We start from the raw sequence: 27,508 nt of genomic DNA, 5'->3' as shown, positions 1-27,508 counted from the left end.
TTTATGAAGTCAAATAAATAGAATTCCTTGATTTCAAATGTTTACGTCTAGCTCACAGATTTGAAAATTGTGAAACAGTCAACCACACAGTTTTCATTTTGTCCATCTTATTTCTATAAACTGACTATTTATTTCTCCTACCCAGTGACTACACCCCAATTCCACCCCCACTCCTTTATCTTTGATGCTTCTCATTCTCTGTAGGTGGAGGATGTAGCAGCAAAGAGAGGAAATAACAGATTCTGTGTGCCTATATGGGCTAACCCAGGGCACTCATGGGGTTAAAAGCACTGCAGTAATATTAAGCACATGTTTCAAGTCAGCAGGGTGCCAGCCTGAGATGTCCTCAAAGCCTAATTTGATAGATATTATGCCATACACTGCTGCAAGTAGTAATGAAGAAAGTAAAAATTTTATGGATGAGCAAAATAGGAGCTCTTATAGATGGAGTGTTTTTAAATCAGGTGTATAATTTACCCAGTGTCAGACCACATGTAGAGTGCATTACTCAATTGAACTTACAAGCAGATAGGAAAGCAGTTTCTTTTAATAAGCACTTCTTCAACTTATTGGCTCTACAATTACTTGCACCAAATTACCAGCAGCTGCTGCCTGTTTGGTGTTTTATCCTAGACAAGGAGTTACATTAGTTTCTAATCAACAAGCCATTCAAGGACTCTTTATAATTTTTAGCTTAATTCCACTTTTATTTGGAATTTATTAATTGAAATATCCAATATTTTCATGACAGTATTTTGCTTAGCTTCCCTTAACAGGAAACCTATTCAACTGCTGAGGTTGAAGGGAAAAAGGGAGGGAAGATACTCGTCAAACTTATTTCTGATATTTGCAACATCATACATCCTCTATTGGACTCATCTTGCCTTATAGTCTGAATTTTGACATTTCAATTGCTTTTGTAAAAATAATGATACTGTATTTAGACTTTATATTTGCAGTCAATAGATTGTTTTGTCTCTAAATAGCATATTCCTACGCACAGGAGTTAACTGCAAGTTTAAACATTAACCAATTCAGTTTAACACAGGCCTTCTCAACTTTGGCACTATTGACGATTGGGACTGGCTAACTCTTTATTGGGGGAATGTCCTGAACACTGTAGAATGTTCAAGCAAGATGTCTGGACTCTAACCACCAGATGCCAGTGGCACCTTCCCACCCTCAGCCCCCAGCTGTAACAAAATGCCTGCAGCTATGGTCAAACCACCCCAGACGATTTAACAGATTTGAAGAAATTAAATGGAAAATGGTTTCAGAAACAGTTGTAAGAGGAAAGTACTGAATATGTTTTCAATTCATTTGTTAAAGATTTTTGAAAGTACTCATACAAAGACTGTATTTGTGTGTGTACTAGTCCATATTTGCTTGCTTTATGAGGAACTGTAAAATGAATTTGAGAAAATTTATGCAAAATTCAATTATTTAAGTATTATTCTATTTTCAAGCTGCTTTCAGATCCAAAGTCAAAAGGAAACCACCACCAACAGCTGCTAATAGCTAAATAAATATTTGTATAACCTTCACAGTAGAAAGCAAGACCTGGGGACTAATTTTAGACAAGTGTGGTTATATTGTTGTCAGTAGAGCCAAGAAATCTGTGACAAAATTCATTCTTTGAAATTATATTACACATTATTGCCAGCTTTAAATTAAAAATCAGAAAAATGTGAACATAAGTGATAATTAACAGTGATAAATCATAAAAATGGCAAATCCAGCTCAAGATTTTTCTCATAGGGCCTTCAAATCCACAGTCATATTTTTAAAGATCAGAATCAAAATTGGTAATGTCAAGAACTAGAGTACCTGTACACACTGTAAAACAGCAAAAGTGAAAGAAAGTTAAATTGCCATCTCATTCACCATGTAGTCATCTAGAACTTACCATCTACCATCTTCCATCTAGTCATATGTTGAAAGATCCAAGTAACATCCATTTGAAAGTGGTTCCTTCTTAGTGTATCACAGAAACTTAATCACACAAAACTTGAAAGATAATTTATATTTACCAGGGCCCTTCCCCAACTTCATCCTAATCAAATACACTTCACAACAAGCTTCTCAAACTTTAATGTATGTATGGATCACTTGGTATCTTGACAAACTGTGGATTCTGATTGAGTAGGTCTGGGGCTTTTGCACGCATACATGCCTAGTCGCTTCAGTCATGTCTGACTTTTTGTGACCCCATTGACTGTAGCTGGCCAGGATCCTCTGTCCCTGGTATTCTCCAGGCAAGAATACTGGAATAGGTTGCCATTTCCTCCTCAGGGGATCTTCCCCACTCAGGGATCAAACAGGTGCTTCCTGTGTTTCCTGAGTTTCCTGAATTGGCAGGCAAGTTCTTTACCACTAGTGCCACCTGGGAAGTCCACCTGGGGCTTTAGGGAGCCTTTCTAACAAACTTCCAGATGATGACAATGCTGCTGATCCATGGACTACATTTTCATGAGTAAGGATTTGCTTACAACAAATCACCAACTGATCATCAAGCCTGATCTTGAACATTCTTGCTGCTGCTAAGTTGCTTCAGTCGTGTCCAACTCTGTGCAACCCCATAGACGGCAGCCCACCAGGCTCCGCCATCCCTGGGATTCTCCAGGCAAAAATACTGAAGTGGGTTGCCATTTCCTTCTCCAGTGCATGAAAGGGAAAAGTGAAAGTGAAGTCGCTCAGTCGTGTCCGACTCTTAGTGACCCCACGGACTGTAGCCTACCAGGCTTCTCCGTCCATGGGATTTTCCAGGCAAGAGTACTGGAGTGGGGTGCCATTGCCTTCTCCGTGAACATTCTTAGGGGGCCAATAATAGAGAAAATCTTAACTCCATAAAGTAATACAATGTTGTACCTAATGAAATCTTAATTATTTTCAGGTTCTTTTTGGAAACGGTGTCTAGACCATGGAAAAATTTAGCAATAAGTTTTTTTTTTTTAATGTTTTATTGGGGATGGATTGGGAGATTGGGATTGGCATATATACACTACTATGTATAAAATAGCAATCAGTTAAAAACACTTTGGGGCTTCCCTGGTAGCTCAGTGGGTAAAGAGTCTGCTTGCAGTGTGGGAAAGCCATGTTTGATCCCTGGCTTGGGAAGATCCCCTGGAGAAGAAAATGGCAACCCACTTCAGTATTCTTGCCTGGAGAATTCCATGGACAGAGGAGCCCGGTGGCCTACAGTCCATGGGGTCACAAAGAGTCGGACACGACTGAGTGACAAACAATTTCACTTTCAAAAGCAATTTACACAATTAAGCAAAATTACTGAAAAATAATTGCTAAATCTCAACCTACTGAAGTCAATTCAAAATGGATTCCTTCTGCTAGTGATTTATGAAATTCAAAAATAAATAATTGAATCTTCATACAAACCATGGCTTCTATGACAGACTAAGAACATGTTCCCCTCTTACCACTGTGTCTACATGACTCCACTAAAATACGGGAAAAAGAGAACCATTATGTCTCTAACGGTGACTCTGCAGCTATAGCCCAGCCTCTTTAAAAAAAAAAAAAAAAACTAAGTTTTCACACAGCTCTGATATATTTTGACCATGCTGACAAAAACATGTCTGTTATCTTATAAGGAAATAAGAGGAATGACATTAAGTTAGTGGATTCACTCCTTTTCCCTGAGACAAGAAACATATCCTCCCATTATTTGAAAAATCCAAAGAACTTTCAGTTTCCAGAAGACTCAGATTCATGACCTTAAAGCCAGACCTATAAAAGCACCATTACTTCATGATTATAGTTTGCAAATAATCCAGATCCTCTATTTTACATCAGTAGTTTTGTTTCAGCCTATTTTATGGCTATGCTAGTCCTTTACCCAGTAAAGAGAAGTGAAACAATAGTTTTAAATGAGTTATTTTTTCTTGTTCATTTTTTTTATTGAAGTTTAGTTAATTTACAATGTTGTACCAATCTCTTCTATACAGCAAAGTGACTCAATTATCCATTATGGTTTATCCTAGAAGATTGGATATGAAACCAAGAGATAATAAATATGTGATCCTGATGTCACTTAATGATTTTGTGATCACCTTAAATATTCAAAATATTAAACCTTAAATATTCAAAATATTAATAATAGGCAATGTTTGGGCTTCAAGCAATCAGAAGGGAATCCTCAGTCAGAAAGGACACCGTGCATAAGCCATCAGCACTGCCATACTAGTGCAAGATAGCCACAAACTGGCCTACCTTTGAATAACAGGAAGATAGAAATTCCATGGACAGTGTAGTGCCATAGGGCAGTTTTATCATGGGTGTATTTAGGCCAGGAATGACTTTTATTCAGAATAGGGATAAATGTGTAGTTTCCTCCAGAGTGAAGTTCTTTGGGAATCAAGATTAATGTCAATCATATTTAACACATTTATAAATGTTCAAAAAGACCAAATTTATTCAGTGTGAAAGTTCCCAATTTGTAGCTAAGAAAAAAGGTAAAGTATAGGTACGAGTGAAGTGAGTGAAGTCACTCAGTCATGTCCAACTCTTTGTGACCCCATGGACTGTAGCCTGCCAGGCTCCTCCATCCATGGGATTTTCCTGGCAAGAATACTGGAGTGGGTTGCCATTTCCTTCTCCAGGAGATCTTCCCAACCCAGGGATCGAACCCAGGTCTCCCACACTTCAGACAGACTCTTTACTGTCTGAGCCATCAGGAAAATCTTACCAATTTGTACAAGTGGATAGAAAAGTAATAAGTAGACTTCAACCTAGAAAGTATATGGTAACATATTTTATGATAAATGACATAGGCATAAAGTGAACAGCTCTGAACCATTAGCTTCAGGCAGAGGAAGTACATGTCTAGGAGTCATTGCTAGTTTCCCAAAGATACTAACTGATCATCTATGGGGTTGAAAAGTGAAGAAAACATCAACGTGTAAAGAAAAATACTAAATACACGTTGAATCTAAAAACACAAAGCAAGCAAACCAAACAAAAGCAGAGTTATAGATACAATGGAGAACAATTTGTAGATGCCAGAAGATTGGGGAGTGGGCTGGGGGGAAAATAAGTAAAGGGACTTAAAAGGTACAAATCTCCAGTTATATAAAAAGTTGTGTGGGGAAAAAAGGAGAATAAGGAGGAGGGGGGGGATGGGTAGAGAAGGGACGAAGGGCAGCAGTAAGGTGGGGTAGGTGTGGGAAGGAAGGAAGAGGGAGAGAGAGGAAAGGAGAAGAGAAAGAAGAGTAGAAACCCAACTGAAATTAGCATCCTAGAAAGCTTCAGTACCTACACTTTTTGAATGCTAAGTGAGGTTATGGTATTACATACCAAAAATTTTAATAATGAAGTTAGAGAAGGCAGAGGAAATAGCAACTAACATGTTAGGGTGCTGCTATTTGAGGCACATTGAAACAGTGGCCTCTTCAGCCTAGAAAGGCAACTTCTTAATGGGGAACTTGATTAAAATTTATACAATTACAAACAATCTGGGTAACATGGTCACAGGCTTGTTCCCCAATAGAATGGTGGGGCATCCTTTGAAACTTTAGTAAAATAAGTTTAGGAAACTAGAAGAAAGAAGTGATTAGCAAATTTACAGAACTCAAATTCATCTGCATCATTTCTCCCAACCTCCCTCCCACAGTGGTAACACAAGAAGGAAATATAGACTTCAGGTCAAAGTTCATTCCTCTATTCAGTGCCAAGCACCAGGCTAAAAGCTAAGACAGTGTTGAACAGTAAAATTTTTGTGGTTCCTGCTCTGTTACGTTTAGAGCCAACTGGGTTAGCTGCCTGAATGGAGTGACAGAGAAATAGCTGAAAAATCGCATCAGTAATGTAAAATTATAACAGATCAAAACTCTGAAGAAAAGGCACATGGTCCTATGACAGTGTCTAGCCATGGGCCTTGACAGAACTAGAAGGACACTATTCCGAAGTGTGCTGATATCTTAGAGATGGGTAGAATTTGAACTAACAAGCTAAAAAGCAGTAAATGCCTACTAAATAAAGCCAGACTCTTTTTTAACATTCAGGGTACACTAAAGCATCCAATTTAACCAAACTTCATACTCATTTCAGCGGAAGGGCTTCAAGGACAGACTACTGGAATCTCCAATAACAACAAACACTGGGAGAATGACACAGAAGGCTGATGCCAAAGAAAAAATTTTCAGCTATAAATGATAGATAATTAATTGGCATCTCTTAAATGGAACTACCCAGTGAAAATATCATTTTTAATAAAATGCACTATTGCCCAGAAAATGATTAGCTCATTTGAAAGGTAAGAAATCGATACAAGTTAAGAGTGGTTATGTAAGTCGACTTACTTCATAAAGCACAGAACCAGTTCACTGAACCAAAATTCACTGAAAAGGGAAATTAATAAAAATTCATATGGCGATTCTAGCACTGTCTAGTTTGATTTATATCATAAATAGTTCTGAAATGCCTACTTGTGACCAGAGTATGAACTTGCGATGTATCATGTTTTTCATTTGTGAATCCCTAGCTGAAAGCACAGTGCCATGCTCACTACAGGCAATCAATAAATGTTTGTTGACTCGAAAGATAATAGTTAAGGCTTTAATTTATCTAACACAAGTCATTGACTAACAGTCATTATCTACTTCATTTGTGTTGGTGAACACTGACATTTAAGGATGTTCTGTTGATACATACACCAGGACCTCCCAAACAGGAACACAGCCCTGCTCTCAAGCTTGACAGGGCTGTCTTTACCATCTGGTGCTCTCAACCCCAGAAAATTCTCCTTTTTGCCAAACATAGTCATTATGTCCAAGTGCACATTTTGGGGGCACTAAAATGTTGACTTTGAAGTTCAACAAAAGCCATTTTAGTTGCTTTATTTCTATTTTCTCTTTAAAGACACCACTCTGCAGTTAGCAAAATCCTGCTCAGATTGATAACTGCTATCATGTTCTCCAGTCTTGTACATCCCCACCCCATACTACTGTGAGGGGGTGGGAAACTGTTGTGAGAATTTTTTCCTGAAAGGTAGGGCCTTCAATATTTATACTGTATGTACATAAAATATATTTTATGTATGTGAAATCCAGTATATATACACAGTAGAAATTCTCTTAAGTAATCTCCATATACTATAATTGAAACCTAAGGCATAGTTAATAGTCACAACTAGTAAATTGCTCTCTAGAAAATCCAAATGTAACTGCATCTTCAGTTACATTTAGGCTTATCAAGAATTGGTTAAATTTGTTTCCAAACTTTTTCATTTCACTGGTACTTGCTATTGTGAGTTTGTAATTTTAATTAGTGTTACTATATATCTGATGAAATATAAGTGAGAAAACAAAATGATGTGGTCTAAATATACATCAGATGCTTTAAAGTAAGAACAAGTAACTAACAAGTAATTTCTATTAAATTGTTTTTGGGGGACAAAAGTGTAAAAGACTGGAGAAAATTATAAAAATCTGGAAATTTTTTGCCTTGCGACTTCTTCAGATGTGAATTTAAGCTTTAACTCTAGCTTTTATGTAAATCAAAACTAGAAATATTATACAATATATTAGGGATGTGGTTTATGTAAAAGAAGAAATTTAATTAATAGACCCATATCAAAGAACATATCTTGAACCTACATAAAAAAAACTGGTGAATGAAAATACTCATATGTTCTTAGCCAAAATAAAAGATTTCTGTTATGTTAGTACTATTTTTAATGAATCTGTTCTTAAACAGATTTTTCAATTAATTAACTACCTATAGATCCCATTCACAAGGAATCAAAGCTACCATATTTTTGTCCTAAATAAACTTATTTCACCCTCTTCCATGAAAAAATGCAAACCAATAAAAAGTCTGCTTCTCCTTTTTTCTTTCAGAAGAAAGATGCTCTTTCACAGCATCACTCCATTCATTTGATGGCCAGTTTTGAAAACTGCCACCCACCTGGTTGCTCAAACAAAACCTTTGAGTTGTCCTTAATACACTTCTTTCCTCATCACTTATATCTAATCCATTAACAAATATTATTAATTCAGCTTCTAAGATACAAATAATTTCACTTCTCTACACTGGCTTATAAAGGGCAAAGGGGAGAAAGTTTCAAAATGAAGAGGTAGGTGCGGCTGGTCATGAATGGCCTTATAGGTCATGGCAAGTAGTCTGAATTTTGTTCCAAATATAATGAGAAACTATTGGATTACCCTAATTATTGTGTGGAGAAATAATTATGAGAGGGTCCAGAAATGGGAACATGGGAAAAACAGTGGGTTACACAGAATTAACCTACAATGGTGGTTGATGCTGGGTAGTAAATTTAGTAAAAATTTAATAACACTTGGCATATATTCCAAAGATTGAGTCAACAGAACCTTCTGAATATGGGGAGCATAAATGAAAGAGAATGATAATGCACACAATCTAGGTATTTTAACCCTACATCTGGTTGAAATGAGAAGCCATTTAATAATGAAGAAGATGTAGAAGAACAAGCTTGGTGGTGTAGGTGTAGCAAGCGTAGGACATGTAGGATCAAGAATTCTGTTGCCATATCTCAAGGGATTAAATAAGCAATTGAATATATGCTGCTGCTGCTGCTGCTAAGTCGCTTCAGTCGTGTCCGACTCTGTGCGACCCCATAGATGGCAGCCCACCAGGCTCCGCCATCCCTGGGATTCTCCAGGCAAGAATACTGGAGTGGGTTGCCATTTCCTTCTCCACTGCATGAAAGGGAAAAGTGAAAGTGAAGTCGCTCAGTCATGTCCGACTCTTAGTGACCCCATGGACTGTAGCCTACCAGGCTCCTCCGTCCACAGGATTTTCCAGGCAAGAGTACTGGAGTGGGGTGCCATGGCCTTCTCCGTGAATATATGACTGCAGTTCAAAAAAGTTGGAGCTATAAATTTAGAAATCATCAGGATATATGTGGTATATAAAGCCACATGAATAGGTGAAATTACCAAGAGGAAATTCATATTTAGAATTATAAAAGAGAAAGCCAAAAGAAAGAGTTGGCAAAGGAGACTGAGGACAATAGATGGAAATTTAGGAAACTGTGGTATCTGGAAATCTAAGAGTTTCAAGGAGGGGAGAGATGTTGATAATAGCTAAGAGAGAAAGTAAAATAAAGTCAGAACTGAACATTGGTTTGGTAAGATGGAAGGTGTTGGTGACCTCGGGAAAGGAGACTACAGTGGAGTGATGGAGAAAAATACTCCTTTGCATGGCTTACAAACAGAATGGGAGGTAGGAAACAGAAGCATCAATACCACACAGCTCCTGCTTTATAGCCTGTGCAGCTCTTGGTAATATCTGGATCAGTGACTCTAAAGAACCCACCATTATGGGTAAAAAAAGAAGACCCATATCAATATTATCATCATCAACAATGCAGACTCTGGCAAGTCTACCACCACTGGATAGCTCACTTGCAAGTGTTGGGGGTATTGATAAGAGAACCATGACAGGTTTGAGAAGGCAGCAGCAGAGATGGGCAAAGGCCTTTTCAAGTATGCCTGGGTGCTGAACAAAATGAAGGCAGAAAGAAAGTGTGGCTTCACCATGAAATCTCCCTATGGAAGTCTGAGACAACCAAATACTACATCACCATCATTGATGCCCCAGGCCACCAGTACTTTATCAAGAACATGATCACTGGCTCATCCAAGGTGACTGTGCTATGGTCATTGTGGCCAGCAGCATGGGCACAGCTGAGGTAGGCCTCTCGAATAGGCAGATCTGCAGAGAACACACTACTAGCCTACACACTGGGTGTGAAGCCACTCATCATGGCTGTCAACAAGACAGACTCCACCAAGCCCACCCACAGTGCTGCACGCTTCCACAAGATCACCAAGGATGTGAGAGCCTACATCAAGAAGATCAGCTATAATTCGACTGCCATGGCCTTCATGCCCACCTCAGGCTAGCATAGTCCAGCATCTACATGCCCATGTTCAAGAGCTGGAAGGTCAACAGGAAGGAGGGAAATGCCATAGGGATGACTCTCCTGGAAGCTCTGGACTCCTTTCTCCAAACCACTCTCCTGAGGCTGCCTCTGCAAGATATGCACATGATTGGAAATATTGGCCATGTGTCTGTGGACTTTCTGGAGACTAACTTCCTGAAACTTGGGATGGAGGTCACCTTTGCCCCACCAACCTTACTGCAGAGGTCAAGGCTGTGTAGATGCACTAGGAGACCCTGCCTGAGGCCCTTCCAGATGACAGGTGGGCTTCAGTGTGAAGAATTTATCTGTGAAGGACATTCATCATGGAAATATGGCTGGAATGACCCCTCCCCCACCAGATGGAGTCTGATAGCTTTATGACACAAGTGATTGTCTTGACACAATAGTTGGAAGATCAACACCAACTATTTCCCAACACTGGACTGTACTACAGCCCACATCTTCTGCAAGTTTGCTGAGCTGAGGGAAAAGATTGACTGATGCTCAGGCAAGAAACTGGATGACAACCCCAAGACCCTGAAGTCAGGCCATTGTGCAGATGTGCAGATAGTCCCCAGCAAGGGCATATGTGTGGAGATGTTCTCTGAGTACCCACCTCTAGGCCATTGTATGTGTGGGACATGAGACAAACAGTGGCCACTGGAGTCATCCTCGGCAGTGGATAAAAAGTCATCCTCGGCAGGCAAGGTCACCAAGTCAGCAGTAAAGGCCAGAAAGAAATGAAGTATGCCCCCTGAAGTTTCCTAAGCAATCTCACTACAAAAATTATTCAATATTCTATGCATTCACTGAGTAAGATTACTAAAAATTAATTAGTTGTCAAAAAAATAGACCACTTCTTTGCACGTGGCTGTCCAGTTTTCTCAGCACCATTAATTGAAGAGAAAATGCTTGCCCTCTTGAATGATCTTGACTATTTTGTCATAAATTCTGCTTTAAATATTATATACCATTTAAATTTGCTAAGAAAGCAGAACTTAAATGCTCTCACTACCTTCCCCAGATAAAAGATAAGTATGTTAGGAGATAGACATGTTAATTAATTCAGTTCAGTTCAGTTTAGTCAGTCAGTCATGTTCGACTCTTTGTGACCCCAAGGACTGCAGCACGCCAGGCCTCCCTGTCCATCACCAACTCCAGGAGTTTACTCAAATGCGTGTCCACTGAGTTGGTGATGCCATCCAACCATCTCATCCTCTGTTGTCCCCTTCTCCTCCTGCCCTCAATCTTTCCCAGCATCAGGGTCTTTTCAAATGAGTCAGTTCTTCACATCAGGTGGCCAACATATTGGAGTTTCAGCTTCAACATCAGTCCTTCATATTAATATTCAGGACTGATTTCCTTTGGGATGGACTGGTTGGATCTCCTTGCAATCCAAGGGACTCTCAAGAGTCTTCTCCAACACCATAGATCAAAAGCATCAATCCTTCGGTGCTCAGCTTTCTTTATAGTCCAACTCTCACATCCATAAATGACCACTGGAAAAACCATAGTCTTGACTAGACGGACCTTTGTTGACAAAGGAATGTCTCTGCTTTTCAATATGCTGTCTAGGTTGGTCATAACTTTCCTTCCAGGGAGTAAGCATCCTTTAATTTCATGGCTGCAATCACCATCTGCAGTGATTTTGGAGCCCCCCAAAATAAAGTCTGACACTGTTTCCACTGTTTCCCCATCTATCTGCCATGAAGTGATGGGATCAGATGCCATGATCTTAGTTTTCTGAATGTTGAGCTTTAAGCAACCTTTTCACTCTCCTCTTTCACTTTCATCAAGAGGCTCTTTAGGTCTTCTTCACTTTCTGCCATAAGGGTGGTGTCATCTGCATATCTGAAGTTGTTGATATTTCTCCCGGCAATCTTGATTTCAGCTTGTGCTTCATCCAGCCCAGTGTTTCTCATTATGTACTCTGCATATAAGTTAAATAAGCAGGGTGACAATATACAGCCTTGACGTCTTCCTTTTCCTATTTGGAACCAAGCTGTTGTTCCATGTCCAGATCTAACTGTATGCTTCCTGATCTGCATACAGGTTTCTCAAGAGGCAGGTCAGGTGGTCTGGTATTCTCATCTCTTTCAGAATTTTCCACAGTTTGTTGTGATCCACACAGTCAAAGGCTTTGGCATAGTCAATAAAGCAGAAATAGATATTTTTCTGGAACTCTCTTGCTTTTTCAATGATCCATCGGATGTTGGCAATTTGATCTCTGGTTCCTCTGCCTTTTCTAAAACCAGCTTGAACATCTGGAAGTTCATGGTTCATGTATTGCTGAAGCCTGGCTTGGAGAATTTTGAGCATTACTTTACTAGCATGTGAGATGAGTACAACTGTGCGGTAGTTTGAACATTCTTTGGCATTGCCTTTCTTTGGGATTGGAACGAAAACTGACCTTTTCCAGTCCTGTGGCCACTGCTGAGTTTTCCAAATTTGATGGCATATTGAGTGCAGCACTGTCTCAGCATCATCTTTCAGGATTTGAAATAGCTCAACTGGAATTCCATCACCTTCACTAGCTTTTTTCGTGGTGATGCTTCCTAAGGCCCACTTGACTTCACATTCCAGGATGTCTGGCTCTAGGTGAGTGATCACACCATCGTGATTATCTGGGTCGTGAAGATCTTTTTTGTACAGTTCTTCTGTGTATTCTTGCCATGTCTTCTTAACATCTTCTGCTTCTGTTAGATCCATACCATTTCTGTCCTTTACTGAGCCCATCTTTGCATGAAATATTCCCTTGTTATCTCTAATTTTCTTGAAGAGATCTCTAGTCTTTCCCATTCTATTGTTTCCCTCTGTTTCTTTGCACTGATTGTTGAGGAAGGCTTTCTTATCTCTCCTTGCTATTCTTTGGAATTCTGCATTCAAATGGGTATATCTTTCCTTTTCCCCTTTGCTTTTCACTTTTCTTTTCACAGTATTTGTAAGGCCTTCTCAGACAGCCATTTTGCTTTTTTTGCATTTCTTTTTCTTGGGAATGGTCTTGATTCCTGTCTCCTGTACAATGTCACGAACATCCATCCATAGTTCATCAGGCAGTCTATCAGATCTAGTCCCTTAAATCTATTTGTCACTTCCACTGTATAATCATAAGGGATTTGATTTAGGTCATACCTGAGTGGTCTAGTGGTTTTCCCCACTTTCTTCAATTTAAGTCTGAATTTTGCAATAAGGAGTTCATGATCTGAGCCACTGAAAATTCTTTCACTATGTATATGCATATCAAATCACCAGAATGCACACTTTAAATATCTTACAGTTTTACATGGCAAGTATACTTCAATGAAGCTGATATTAAAGAATCAACAACTCTTGTAGAGCGTTTTGCTATAAAGAGGGGCACAGAAATAAGGTAGGGGGTAGAGGAACACATGAAGTCAGAGAAGATGTTTTACTTTTAAGGTGGGATTATTACATGATGACCTTGAGTAGAAAAGAGAAGACTGGCTTCTGTGTACAAGGAGATAATTTGACCTCAGGAAGGATAAAGACACCTTATCTTTGTGCATAAATGGGAAGAAAGAGTATGTGCTTATAAATCTACAAATTTGGCTGATAGATTTTCATAACAGAAAGATGAATATATTCTCTTTTGTGAATTGTGTTGAAAGTGAGAAGAGAAAAGGGGCTGCTGGTACTCTGAGGAAAGAGAAGGTGGATCAGAGATTGACAAGCTATTGCCAGGCAGTACTGTATCTACTTGATGTCTCTGATCATACTTTTAAGTAGAAACAAATCAACTCATAAATGTATTTTCCTCCACGACATGCAGGGATCATATTTATTGTATGTATTTATTATTTTTATTACTTACATACTATATATCTCTTCAACTAGATTATAATCTTTAAAATATATCACTGTTGGCTCTACCTCTAAGACCTTCATTCACACTATCTGGCATGTAGTTGGTATTTCATTAATATGTATTGACTGAATAATTCAGTATCCACAAGTGTTCAAAATATGCTTAAAATTTAACTCATTTTTATCTCGCCCTTAACTCTTGCATGTACACATCTGTTCCTCTACTTTTTATTATATCACAGCTTATCCAACTAATTTCCCAATCCAGACATCTGGAAATCATCCTCCGACCTCCCTCATTTCATTCTCCATGACCCTACAATCAAGTTCAGTCAACTCTGCCATTTAAATATTTCTTGGAGTTATTCAGTGTTCTCTTTCCTGCAGCCAATTTTCTGGTCAGGTCACCACCACCTCACCTGGATTACTGGAAAAGCATCATACTAGCTCTCCCAACTTTCATTTTATCCTCAGGTCCATTCTCTACATCTTTGAAACAGTATAAATCTTACTATGTCCTCCACAACATTAAACTTTCCATTGATTCTTCAGCAAAATCTTCAGGATAAAATTCTCTTTTTTATGATTTATGACACTTTCTTAATCTGGCCTAGAACTCTAGTTGGCAAATTAAACTAATTTCAATTCTCTAACTAATTAGCAGATCTCTATCAGCTCTTGGGTCTCTTTATGTACTTTTCCCTCAACCTGGAATATTCTCTTCACTATCCACTTCTACTCATCCTTTCTTTCTCAATTTAGAAGTCATTTCCTCTCAGCAGTCTTCCTTCAATCATGGCATTGCTTAGGTACTCCTCCTAAAAGCTTCGAAAGCTCCCTGTGTATGGTGTAGTTCTGTAAACTTCCTTTGCTGCATTGCTTTTATCCCAAACCTAGAAGTAACAAATGTTTACAGGGTAGAGTATTATGGTTCTTGTAATGAATGTATCCCTCTCTTTCTCCCCATAGTCCCTTAGAAATAAAGAACAAAAAATGAAGAGAAAAAGAGGTGCCTATTTGATGAAGGAAAAGAAACATTTCTACCAGAATGCCTCCAGAAGTGGCAAGACCGGTCTGGGCTAATGAAAAAATTGATGAGCACGATCCCTGTATTGCCTTTTTTTCAAACATAAGTTAGAATTTTATAAATCAATTTCTCAGAAAAATTGTGATCTGGGAACTGCTTGATATTATTTTTGTTCTCCTTAGGAGTTAATCTCAAAGTATTTGTGTTCTGAATTTCTCTTGGGCATTGTTAATAACTAGCATTCATTTAAAATACTTAAGCAAACACTTGGGAAAGTGAGAAGTGTAATTTTCATCTCTTCATGATTACTTCACAAGCATTATAGTAAGTTACAGAAAGTAAGAAGATAAATCATTCTAAAAAGTCAAAGTAGCATGACTGTAGCAAAAGATCTGATTAATTTTAAGTGAACAAACACAAACTAACCACTACAATTTCTGCAGCAAACCAAATCACATGCTTAGATTTAGAAGAATAACTTACCAGTTTTCCCACTTGTGTCAAATGTTTTGGCTATGAATGTTCAAGACAGAGGCAGAATGATCCCATGATGCTTCTAGTCATATTAAAAAGGTATAGGAATAGATGAGATGAAAGAAAGCAAAAAGGGGCCTCATGGATAAAATCAAAGCCTAAAATGAAATCACATGGCATTTAACCACATTTCATCCTCTATCTAAAATGTCACTATGAGTCTAATAATTTTTAAAGTAGCTTATGATTTTATTTCTTAGGGTATAATCATATAAGCTATATATGAAATACATCATACAAAGATAAGCATAACGTGGAGGGTCTGTCATCTTCATGAGACAAGCAGGCAGTCATTATATTTTAATCTACTCATTAGTAGACAGAAAACAAAATAGCTGCTCATAGAAATTAATCTTTTAAATAAAGTCTTACAAAAAATATCACTCTAAGAAACTGTATATGTGGTTGATCCTTTCGACCTCTATACATTGTTAAATACTGCGTTCTCTTTGGCAGTGTTTATTCCCGTTGTAGTTGCTTATATTTTCACCATTAAATCATTAATTGCAAATCCCTGAGCTCAAGAAATTCTCTTGAGAAATAGTGTATACCAAGATATAAGCACACTGTCTCAAGTCAGGATGATTACAAACTCACTTTTTAAAAATATTTCTACAGAAGTACATTCCATCAAGACAATTAAGATAGGGTTGCCAGATTTAATACATAAAAATGCAGGATATCACTTAATGTGGATTTAAGTGACACATTATAAATGACAAATACTTTTTTTAGTATAAATATGTCCTGTGCAATTTGTTGGGAAGCATATTGAAGATTAAAAAGTATTCATTGTTTATCTGAGATTCAAATTTAAGTGGGTCTCCTGTATTTTATCTGGCAAACTTAGAACTAAAACTTAGCCAAGGACAACCTCCATCAGATGACTCAATTTCTCTGGTATAGATCGCCACATCTAAGATCATTATCCAAAAGAGAGGGTGGTCATAAGTGACAACTGAAGGTTAATTAAGAGCTAATTATTGGTTGAACTGACAAGTCAATATTTCAATTCACCACTGTAATAGCCATTTGAATCAATACAGATTTTTTAAGGAATTTTAAACAAATATGATTTTACAATCCTCTCTCTCTAGCAACCTAAAAACTCAATGGTGCTCATCTCAATTTCCTTGTGAGATTATCTCCAATTGACAACATGAACTTTTGTTAAGTTAAAAATATAAACTTGAACTCTATGAAAGTCAGCATAAAAGGTAAGGCAGTATATTTTTAATGACAAATAATTTGCTTGTATGTTTTAAATTTTAAAACTGAATTTACTACCTTGCCTCCCAAATCCATTTTTCTCTTTTTCTTCTCCCTGGATAATAGCATGGCCCTGTCTGATGGCCAAATCAGAAATTTGAGTCATTCTCAATCCCCTTCAGAGAAGGCAATGGCACACCACTCCAGTACTCTTGCCTGGAAAATCCCATGAACGGAGGAGCCTGGCGGGCTGCAGTCCATGGGGTCACTGAGTCGGACACGACTGAGCGACTCCACTTTCACTTTTCACTTTCATGCCCTGGAGAAGGAAATGGCACCCCACTCCAGTACTCTTGCCTGGAGAATCCCAGGGACGGGGGAGCCTGGTGGGCTGCCGTCTATGGGGTCGCACAGAGTCGGACACGACTGACGCGACTTAGCAGCAATCCCCTTCATACAACCCACATATTAAGAAAAAAAAAACACTTATTGAGTATTTACTATATTTACCGAGATTATCATATTAAGTATTTACCATATTACCGTAATAAATTTTAACCTGCACTCTCTTGACTGTCAAAACAACCCAGTGAGGTAACAACTATCATGACTCACTCTACAGATAAGAAACTGAAGCATAAAGAGGATGAATGGCTTGTTCAGATTCAAACAGGTGAGGAGGAAGAGAGCCAGGACTAAAATCTAGGTTCATTTTAATCACTTTGTTAACTCCACGTATCCAGTTGGTCACCACGGTCTGTCAATTCTCCTTCCTAAATAGTTTTCAAATCCTCTCTCTTCACCCTGGCCCACCTTAGTTTAGGCCCTCATTGATCCTCTTAACTGGTCTATAATATTCAGTTATTTGTTTCATAAAAAAAACTACCACAAGTTGGCTCCCTTAAACAACAGAAATTGATTGTCTCAGTTCTGGAGAGCTAATGTCCAAAATTACTGTAATCGCAGAGTCGGTTCTTCCTGAGGGCTATGAGGGAACTATCTGTTCCAGGCCTCTTTCCTTGACTTGGAGATGGCCATCTTCTCCCTGCATCTCTTCACATCATCTTCCCTCTGTACACATCTGTTTCTGTGTCCAAATTTCCCTTTGTTATAAGAACACCAATCATACTGGATTAGGGAACCACTTGACTGCAGTATGTTTTCATCATAACTAATTACATCGGCAGTGACCCTCTATTTCCAAACAAGGTTTCAATCTGAGGGGTTAGGAGTTAGAAAATCAACTATCTTTTTTGAAAGAGGACACAGTTCAACTCATAACAGATCCCTTTTAATCTGCTCTTCACTCCCACCAAAGTGCTTTTGCTAACATTCAAATCTAATCCTGTCATTTCCTTATTTCCTTCTTTTCAAAGAGAAGACACAGCTTCCAGAATAAAAGGCCAAATTTGGGAATGAGGAGATAACAGAATTTTTTACTATCCATTCTGTGCTTGCCATTCCATCTTTACCTCTTGCCTCATTCCAATCTCTTTGTTCAGCCCTTGAACTTTGAAGTTCCAGATAGACAATAAACCTGGTCATTGGACTGTGAACTTCTTGAGGGCAGACAAGGTGTCTTAATCATCTTTATAGATACAGCACTTGGCACAGAGCCTTTGGCAAGGCAGTGAGGTCTATACGTCTACAATACGTGTGTAAATGATGCTTACTACACCATAGGAAAAATGGACCATTCAGCCCAAGGAGAGAAAAAGAACCTCTTTGAGCCTGATGTGTACTATAGCAGCTAAGAGCAGAGAAAAGCATGGCATAAAATGCTTGTGGAATATATGTTGTAAAGTACATGTTGTTAAAGTGCTAGGGTTCACAGTGAAGTCCACAAAAATACTTGTAAAGGTTAAATATACATGTTGTCAAAGCATCTTGAGTCACAATTTCGGACAAAATTAATATTTTATCTTTTTAATATAATCATAAAACTTTTAGCAGCCTTTGGGAACACTAAGCATAAATCCAGTTGAAATAAACTTGACAGGTAAGATGTCACGTCTTGGTTCTATTCATTTGGTGTTGCCAAATAAATATCCTGTACTATATTGATGCCATCGCCATCCTATTTGTTATGTAACACCATCTAACAAGTAACTAAATAGCTCATGTTTAGTCTATTCTATAATACTGCAGGTTTTTAGGAAGATATTATATATCATAAAACTGGGAAGTTCCTATTTTGTGAACTGTTATATGGCAATCCCACTTGACAAGACATAAATATGACCTATTCGACCCATTCATTTAATGAGTGACATTTAATTTCAAACATCAAGTAATCCTTTAGGCATCTGTATCTACCCTGGGGGTGACTCTACCTTGCCCTGCTTGGGTTAGGTGCACATCCCTGAACCATTCACTGTGCCCGATGAGTTTGTGAGCAGCAGCTTCACCAGAAGCCAAAGTAGGGAAGACGGGTGGACAAACATGAGGGGAAGGCAGTGGCGCACACAGAAGAAACATAATGGAGAACCAGTGGCTCTACAACCGTCTGGGCAGACTACATTCCTCCCTCACAAAATTAAAAGCAAGTTCAGTTGCAATTCTGTTTGAACCAATAAGAAACAACACAGAAATCTGCTTATCTAAGTAATAAACATTCTACTTTCTTTACGGAGGTGAACAGTGTTTGGCTGGAACAGAAAGTCTGTGTGACTCCTTCCAAACACATAGGACTTCAGTGCCTTCAGAAGAAAAAGTGGGAGAATTTTCTCAAAGGCAGGGTAAGTGAGGCTTTGGCATTTCTTAAATCACACCAAGAATCAGCTGACGACTTTCTGCTCCCAATGACTACAAACAAGGTGAACTTTGATTCTTTTTCAAATATCTACTAACACCTGCCAGATAAAATCCAGACCCTTTAGTAGCTTTCAGTAAAAACACTGAGTGTGCCTTTAGCTTCATCTCCTCTACCCCGTAAATGAGCCCTGATCTACAGCAATACAATGTCTATGAATCACCATGTACTTCCATGCTTTATACCATTAGTAATATTGGTAATCTTGATTAAGCACCTACTATGTGCCAGGCACTATTCAGGTGCTGGAGATACAGCAATGAACAAGACAAATCCTTGCCCTCATGGAGCTTACATTCCAGTGTATGTGTTGGGGATGGGGGGTGGAGGTTGGTAATCATTATGTAACTAAATAAAGATCCTGGCTGGGGTAAGAGGTAACTTTAGAAAGGGTGGTCAGGGGGTGACCTGAACCACCTGAAAGAATCTCTATGAAAGTATCTGTGCTTGGCACTGGGCCTGGGAATCATATACATTTATCATAAATCCTCCCAGTGATTCTTATTCAGACTGCACAGCACAGACCTCAAATTCAAGCCTGACCAATTCCTCAGCCCCACTCTTAGTCTTTAAGTCCTTTCATTCTGATTGAAATGCTCTTTCTGCCACTCTTAGACAGACTCTTTCTTCAGGTCAGTTCAAGGCCCATTTCTTACTCATGAAGGTATTCCCCTATCGTTGCTCAAGATCTGGGACATTGACAATACTTAAGAATTGTTTATGGAACAAATGCTGTTTGGCTACAGAATTAAATGGAAGTGTTATGACTGCTCAAGACTCAATCCTGATGAGAGACGCTGCTACCGGGAATGTGGAAACAATCAAAGACCATGGTAAAAAAGATCATGGGTCCTTCTCTGGAGATGAGTGGTGACATTAAGACTGGAGAGATCTTTACTGTGCTCAAAAGTATACAAAGGTGGCCACTACTGAAAGTAAAAGTGACTTTTTAAAAATAATTTTGTTTTAATTCGGCTATCCGGGTACTTGAAAGTTTTCCAAAACTAGCATCACCAAAAGGTTCAATGGGAATGACATTTTCCTCTTCTGCACCTACAGTAGAAGTAATTTCCTGCCTTGAGTATTTTGTGCCTACATATTTCCACACTGAAACAGATGCTTTGTTTATAGAGCTATTTAATTAGTAAGACCTTTATTTTTTCAGAGAAATCTCGTGCTTAGAAAAAGGAACTTTTATGTAGTGCTGGAAATTTTTATTTTAAAAAATGGGAGTTGAAGTGCATGGCATAGAGGATGTTGTAAAACAGGCAGTGCATCATTACCACCACCCACTCAAAGCGATTTTAACTATAATCTCTGTATTTGGGTAGTTCATCTAATTAACACCCTGGTATTACTGTAAAGATGAGATTGTCATGTTATTTGAAGTGGTTTTTAACAGTCTTTAAGCGCCAACCACTCAATTTATTAACAGTTTATTCTACCTTAAGTGAAGGAAATCACATAATTATTATGAGGCTAGAAATGAGAAGAAATATATACATATATTTTATCATTATGTATAAAGAATGCCAAAACTAAAGTTTTTAAATACAAGTAAAATTCCTTAACATGTATATTAATAGTTTGATACCACTGGGTTTTTTGGGTGTGTAACCATCTTCCTTACATACTTTTGTTCAACTTTTAGCTTGATGTGATCTAACAAAAATAGTACAAAAGAAGAACAAAACATATTTTGGAAGCATAGTAAGAAGTGGTTTAAAATGTGAACCTTAAAATCAGATTGGCTGGCTTTGAATCCTGGCTCTACCAATTACAATGCAAAGAACTTAAGTCTTGGTCTTTCTGTGCACCTTTTCTCACCTCTAAAATACAGATCTTAATAATAATAACAGGGCTCAATTATGGGGTTGCTGTGAGAATTAATGATTTAATACATGTAAAGCACCAGAACACTGAGAAAACATTAACTATCATTCATTCGGTCTAGCCCTCCCTGTAATAACGTACTTCCCCAAGATAATATTTTACAGGATGATTTCCCTACCTTTCCAAGCATTAGGAGCTTTTTCTCAACTCTAAAAATTTCTCAGAACATATCATGATGGCAGTTTTATATTTTTTATCCATTACATGAGAATGTGTGAAATCATAAAATTTATTCTGAATTTACTCATAATTTTAAACAAATGAATATTTTTCTCTACCATAAGGTACTCAGAGGTGGCCTTGGATGATCTCATAGCATGAAAGGGTTAAAGGTCTAAGTTGGGGAATAAAGGTCATCATGATAGAGCTTCACAATTTGACATTTACCATTTGCTCCCATCTGAACAGGTTATTTCAACTAGCTATATTTTGATTGATTTGACAGGGAAAGGTTGCTATTATCATTCCCAAATATGGATTCCTGAAGATCTCTAGGTATAATTATTTATTCATTCATTCATTTATTTAATAAAATGTTATTAAAGGTGGCTACATATTGGGCAGTATGTTTAGAGCCAAGAGAATGCCTCTCAAGTGTCAGAGGTCTACTTTATTTCACAGACAAGATGAGGAAATGGGTACCCAGGGCTCCTGGAAATGATATCAGGTGTGTGTCTGTGAGTTTGTGTACACCTATATACGTGTACTTGAATTTTCATAAATAATTCTCAAAGAACAACCTGTTCTTTTTTCCAATGAATGCTATGCTTCTATTCTCTTTAGGACTTAGGTCTGTATTTGTCTGGGATGCAGGGACACCAAATTGAGAACTGACATCCACCAAGTAAATGCGGGAGCAGGGGCAGGCTTGGAGTCAGAGTGCTCCACAGAGATTAAAAAGGCCCCTGGACTGGGAATAATGAGTGAAGAGCCCTACCAGTCACATTCAGGAAGCCATTTAGGCAAACTTGTAAGCAGGCAGGTGATGGGACCCGATTTACTTTTTCACAAGTAAAGAAGTAAATCATTTTGTCTGCCAAGTGAAATGGTGATCAGAAGTCACAAAAAGCAGAAGGTGACTACAATATGTAACTTAGGACAAAATTGAAAGAAATTTAAATTTAGTACTTTTTACATTAAACTTCAACAATTATTAAACCGTTTTACTCTAATTGCTGTTTCCCATTTTACTTTGAGGTAAAAGCCTTAAATATCTCGTACTTTGGATTCCAGCATCAAATAACCACAGAACCAGTCACATCCATATCTTTCTGTTGTTTCTGATCAAGTGTTTCAAGTTCTTGGAGAGTCTTGACACCTATAGTCTTTAAAGCTCTCCTAATAGTTATCAGAGAGAAAACATCACTTTGTCCTCTTACTCTTCTATTGAGTTTAAGCTCATTGTATCTTCCTGTTTCAAAGCAGAACTACTAGGTACAGACTGAATGTTTTTTTAATTGGAGTATAGTTGATTTCCAATGTTGTGTTACCTTCACGTGTATAACAAAGCTACTCAGTTATACATATACCCACTCTTTTTTAGATTCTCTTCTCATATAAGCCATAATAGAGTATTGGGTAGACTGAATGTCTGTGTTCTCCCAAAATTCATTTGTTAAAAATCCTAACCCTCAGTGTGACAGTATTAAGAAGTAGGGCCTCTGTGGGGAGAAGAGGTCCTAAGGGTGGAGCCCTTATGAATGATAAGAGTGCCTTTCAAAGTGACCGCAGAGAGCTCTCTGCCACCTTCTGCCATATGAGGACACAATAAGAAGGTGACTGTCTATGAACCAGGAAGCACGGCCTCCCCAGAAATCAAATCTGCCAGCACTTTGATCTTTTACTTCCCAGCCTCCAGAATCATGAGAAATAGATTCCTTGTGTTTACAAGCCACCCTGCCTATGGTATTCTCTTATAGCAGCCTGACCAGACTATTACTCGCATGTAGCTTTGTTGCTTCATATTTCTTTCCCTCCAGCAGCCTGTCATGATACCATCAGCCCCCTACCTCCACCCTGCTAGACCCCTATGATGGAACTCCCACACTCTGCCCAGCACACCACCTCCCTCAGTCCACCCAGCTTCCAGTCTGCTCCAATCCTCAGCATTTCTCTTCAGTGGTGCTGCAAGAACCTCCTGACATGTCTAATACACTGTGGGAGAGACAGCTGGAAGACTGTTTTCAAATACTGAAAGAAAAAAAACACCTTGTTGAACCAAAAAGAAATCATTTTGATCAGTGAATTCTCCATTGCCAAGTGCGTCATGTCTTAATGTTAAGGATCAAAGAGGCTTCAAATGTTTTTTAAAAATATAAACCTATAACAAATTTTAATATAAAGAAATAGCATATTTTAAAAGACTATAAAGTCAAGTGGATTAAGTAAAAGAATATATTTTTTTAAAAAAGAACACAATGTTAACTGTACTTATTTCTGTTTGCTAGGATCATGATTTCCTCTCTATACGTAATTCCTCTAATTTGCAAGTTTTCTATGTGAGCATACCTTTGATATTGTAGACAGTTATATTTTTAAAAGCAAATTGATATCTAAACTTTTAAATTAACTTTTATGATTTCTAACATATTGTATGTTCTTGTATATTCTATTTTTAACTAAAAACTCTGTGTGTACACGAGTACTTGAGTATAATTTCTACTATAAGCATTAACTAATGAATTACTAGGAAAATGAGAACCAAATAATCAGTGATTCCTTAAAATAGATTATTTCCCTAAGACAGATTCTTAGTTTCTCTTGTATTCTTAGGGTTAAGTTTATCAAACTCCTCTGTAGTTTCAAAAACAGACCAAAAAATTGTCTTTCTACTATATGCCTACAGAAAAGGCCTCCTGTACATTACCTCATTTAAATTTTTCTCTTAATATTCATAATAACTATGTAAGAAGGCATTTTCCTATGGTAGTTAAGAGCCATTAAGAATCAAAAGCTTTGTTGAAATCCCAATTCTACTACTTACTAGCTCTCTGTCTCAGGTGAGGGACTTAACCACTCAGCCTCAGTTCTTTCCTCTGTAAAATGGGGATAAAATAACAGTACCTGTCCTACTGGGTTATGGAAAGATACAGTGAGATAGCCTTAAAGCACTTAGTACAGTGCCTCACACATACTAACCACTGGATACATTTTTGCTGGTATTTGCTATTATCCCATCTTAGAGATGAGAAAACTGAGGTTAGGAAGTTTAGTCACACTTTCATTCCAGGATTCTCTGACTTCAAATCCACTGTAAACTCTTAATCATGTTACAGTTATATAAGTTACAGTCTAAATAACTCCAAAGCCTCAAATGGAACCATTCTAACATGTCGCAAACTGAACTTTAAGGTAGTTCTTAGTCCTTTTAAGAACCCTAGCCCTTCCCTAAACCTAACCCTAAATGTAATATGCTATGAGATTATAATACTCAGAGTTTGTAGCTCCTGAGATTTCTCTTTTTCCAGAAGAGCTTTTGATTTTGTTAAGAATCTTGCCTTAAACATATAAATATATGGTTCTGCTTAATAAGCAAAATCAGGGAAACAGCACTAGGGATCCTGGGATCATCACCCTGAACAATAGCCAGTCACCCCACAAGATTGTACCCAAATGCTGTAGACAGGCTGAAGCTGGCTTTAATTTAAAAGCCTACAAAATGCAGGAAAGGGGATGTTTTTCTTTTTTGTGTGGCTTGCCAATGAGAGTTTTGTTATTCTCCTACATAACAGTCCACTTTGTGTAGAGGTTAAGAACAAAGGATTTGCGAACAGGCTTATGAACACAGTGGGGACAGGAGAGGGTGGGACGAATAGAGAGAGCAGCATTGAAATATAAACATTACCATATGTAAAATAGATAACTAATGGAAAGTTGCTGTATAACACAGGGAGCTCAATCTGGTGCTCTGTGACAACCTAGAGGGGTGGGTTGGGGTGGGAGGTGGGAGTGAGGTTTAAGAAGGAGGGAACATATGTGTACCTATGGCTGATTCATGTTGATGTATGGCAGAAACCAACACAAAACTGTAAAGCAATTATCTTCCAATTAAAAATAAATTAATTTTTAAAAAAAGAACAACAGGCTTTGGGACTTGAAAAGACCCAAATCCAGGCCCCTTCTCCATTCTTTCTGACTACAGGATCCTGAACATGTTAAGTGCTCTGAATCTGTTCCTGTATCAATGTCATAGGAGGACACCATACCCCACATCCTAGAGGAGGGAGGAGAAAAGAGGAGGAAGGAGAAATTTACTGAGAGAACATGTTTGACATACTTAGCACCGTCCAGGTAAAGAATCGGCCTTAATCAACCCTAGCAATATTATTAAAAAGAAAATGTGTTTTCAGATGCAAAAACAAAAAACAAGACTTCCTATTTTAGGCAACATGTTCTAGAGGAAAGAAGTGAGTCAGGAGATGTAGATCCTATTTTGGGCTCAAGAACTCTAGTCAGAGAAACCAGCAATTTTCCCTGAGTTTGTGAGTTGATTGTAATATGAATAAAGTAATATTTTTACTTACCTGCCTGGAAACATGTAATATAACTTTGTCCTCCTAAGAATGAACTGTGTAATATGTAATTTTTCCCATCATGCAGACCTTTTTCATTGAGAATGGGATCAGAAGAGAATGCTGAACCACTTTCTGTTGTGCATTTCTTTTTAAACTCTATATGCACATGTCAAATTGTCAACAGCCAAATCTAGTCTACAGATGCAGTGTAAACCCTGGTTTAGAAGCTACAAAAGCTATGCAGAGATACTCTTAGCCACCAGGAAACAGAAAAACTTTGAAATCAGCAAAAATAACTCCTGAAAAATTCCTCCCATCAGTACCTTAACACCCTGCTTCCCTTTCCCTGTGCTGTGCATACTAAAAAGGGGGGGGGGGCAGAAATAATGGGTTTTCTGGATTTCCTTTTGAGAATATACTCAGAAATGGCTGTTCTGGGGCCTAGTGAGATATTCTTTGCAGGCTGAATAAAATGAATTCAAATCTAACTCACCTATTGCAGCATAATTTCAAGGAACCAATAATATTACTACTACTCTTCCCTTTCTCATACTTATCCCAGACTAACGCTTTTGCTGAATAATTTGAAAGCTTTTCCTTCCTGATGAAACTTTAGTTTTGTAACCATCTTATACAGTAACCACAAAAATTAGAAATTAATTATACTGTTAGGGAAGATCCCCAAGAGACATCAGAATTAAAATATTAGTCTTTGATTTGACTTTTCAAGATTCAAGATTCTCTCCTACAAAATTATAACAGTTCCACCCCTGAAAATGGGAGCTCTTTGTCATGTCATCATTTCAGAGTGTAAACTGTGCTGCTTCTGTTCACTCAGCTGAGTAGTATTTCTAACTCGTGAATGCATCAACAGAAACAGAAAATAATACTAGGAGACTGATATTAACAAAACAACAAAATACAATATAATAATTGAGAAGTCTGAACATAACCTGCTCTTTTCTCAAGGAACCACCAGCAGCAAGCTGCATAAACTATGTATCTGTCATTTTATCTTTGCCTACAGTGACACCTGCTGGAAAACCCTGTTGAAGCTATACATGAAACATTTTAAAATAAAATAAAAACCAAGCTTTGAAAACATCACCCATATGTTATTATTTTACTAAAAACACATCGCTTACACTTCAATTTAATTTCTGATTCCACTTTTGAATTTTCTTTTTTTGTGCAAATTGAGAGATGAAGATTCAATTCCACTTGATGAAATAATTATTTTACTGGTAGAGAGTTGGAATTAACTCTTACATGATGCAAACTATTTTAAAATGGAAACATTTTTAAACAGTTTAAGTGCATTATTTTGCTTCCTTTTGAAATATCACTTTAAAAATTTACATATCAACTGCAACATGATGGTAAGTGATTTTAAAAATCTTGCTTAAGACTGAATATCAGATATTTAATACTTTGAAAATATTTAATAGCTAGCACTTTCCTCAGCAGCATTAATGCACAAAACCATGTTATGTTTGGGGTTTTCAGGTTGCTTTTTAGCATGCACTAGATGTCAGCCATACTATGCATTAAGCAACCAATATGGATCTTATGCAAGTTACCTTTGATTTCAACACACTTTACATACTAAGGGATCCTATCTCTCAATGACACAGAGAAGGTTTTGCACACCTAAGTCTCATTGTCATTAACATAACTCACCCACAAAAATTCTGGCTCATTAAGAAGGTGCAAGCTTTTACATGAAAATGGATCTTTTATAAAGTCAACCTCACCCAGGATTTGGTGTCTTA

General features: G+C 37.8%; 1 protein-coding gene and 1 pseudogene across 8 annotated transcripts in view; one reads left to right on the top strand and one right to left on the bottom strand.

The window, feature by feature from the left end:
- The window catches only part of LOC145538674 (uncharacterized), a 736,734-nt gene that overhangs the window by 521,383 nt on the left and 187,843 nt on the right, over positions 1-27,508 (bottom strand). For 4 of the 8 annotated variants that reach the window (XR_014077163.1, XR_014077167.1, XR_014077165.1 and 1 more), the window contains exons 4-5: positions 15,258-15,330; positions 13,962-14,640 (exon numbers count right to left, since the gene is read on the bottom strand). The exons of the other annotated variants lie outside the window; for them this stretch is intronic. The gene's annotated coding sequence lies outside the window, so the exon portion shown is untranslated. Of the gene's footprint in view, positions 1-13,961; positions 14,641-15,257; positions 15,331-27,508 lie in introns of those variants that run through there. 8 annotated transcript variants of the gene reach the window in all.
- LOC145539600 (elongation factor 1-alpha 2 pseudogene) lies at positions 9,331-10,666 on the top strand (annotated as a pseudogene).

The sequence above is a fragment of the Giraffa tippelskirchi genome, chromosome 2 (assembly GCF_054371585.1).
Source record: "Giraffa tippelskirchi isolate mGirTip1 chromosome 2, T2T-mGirTip1v1.2.pri, whole genome shotgun sequence".
Lineage (NCBI taxonomy): Eukaryota > Metazoa > Chordata > Mammalia > Artiodactyla > Giraffidae > Giraffa > Giraffa tippelskirchi.
The sequence above is the reverse complement of the archived record's forward strand: the minus strand, read 5'-3'. Positions and strand labels throughout refer to the sequence as shown.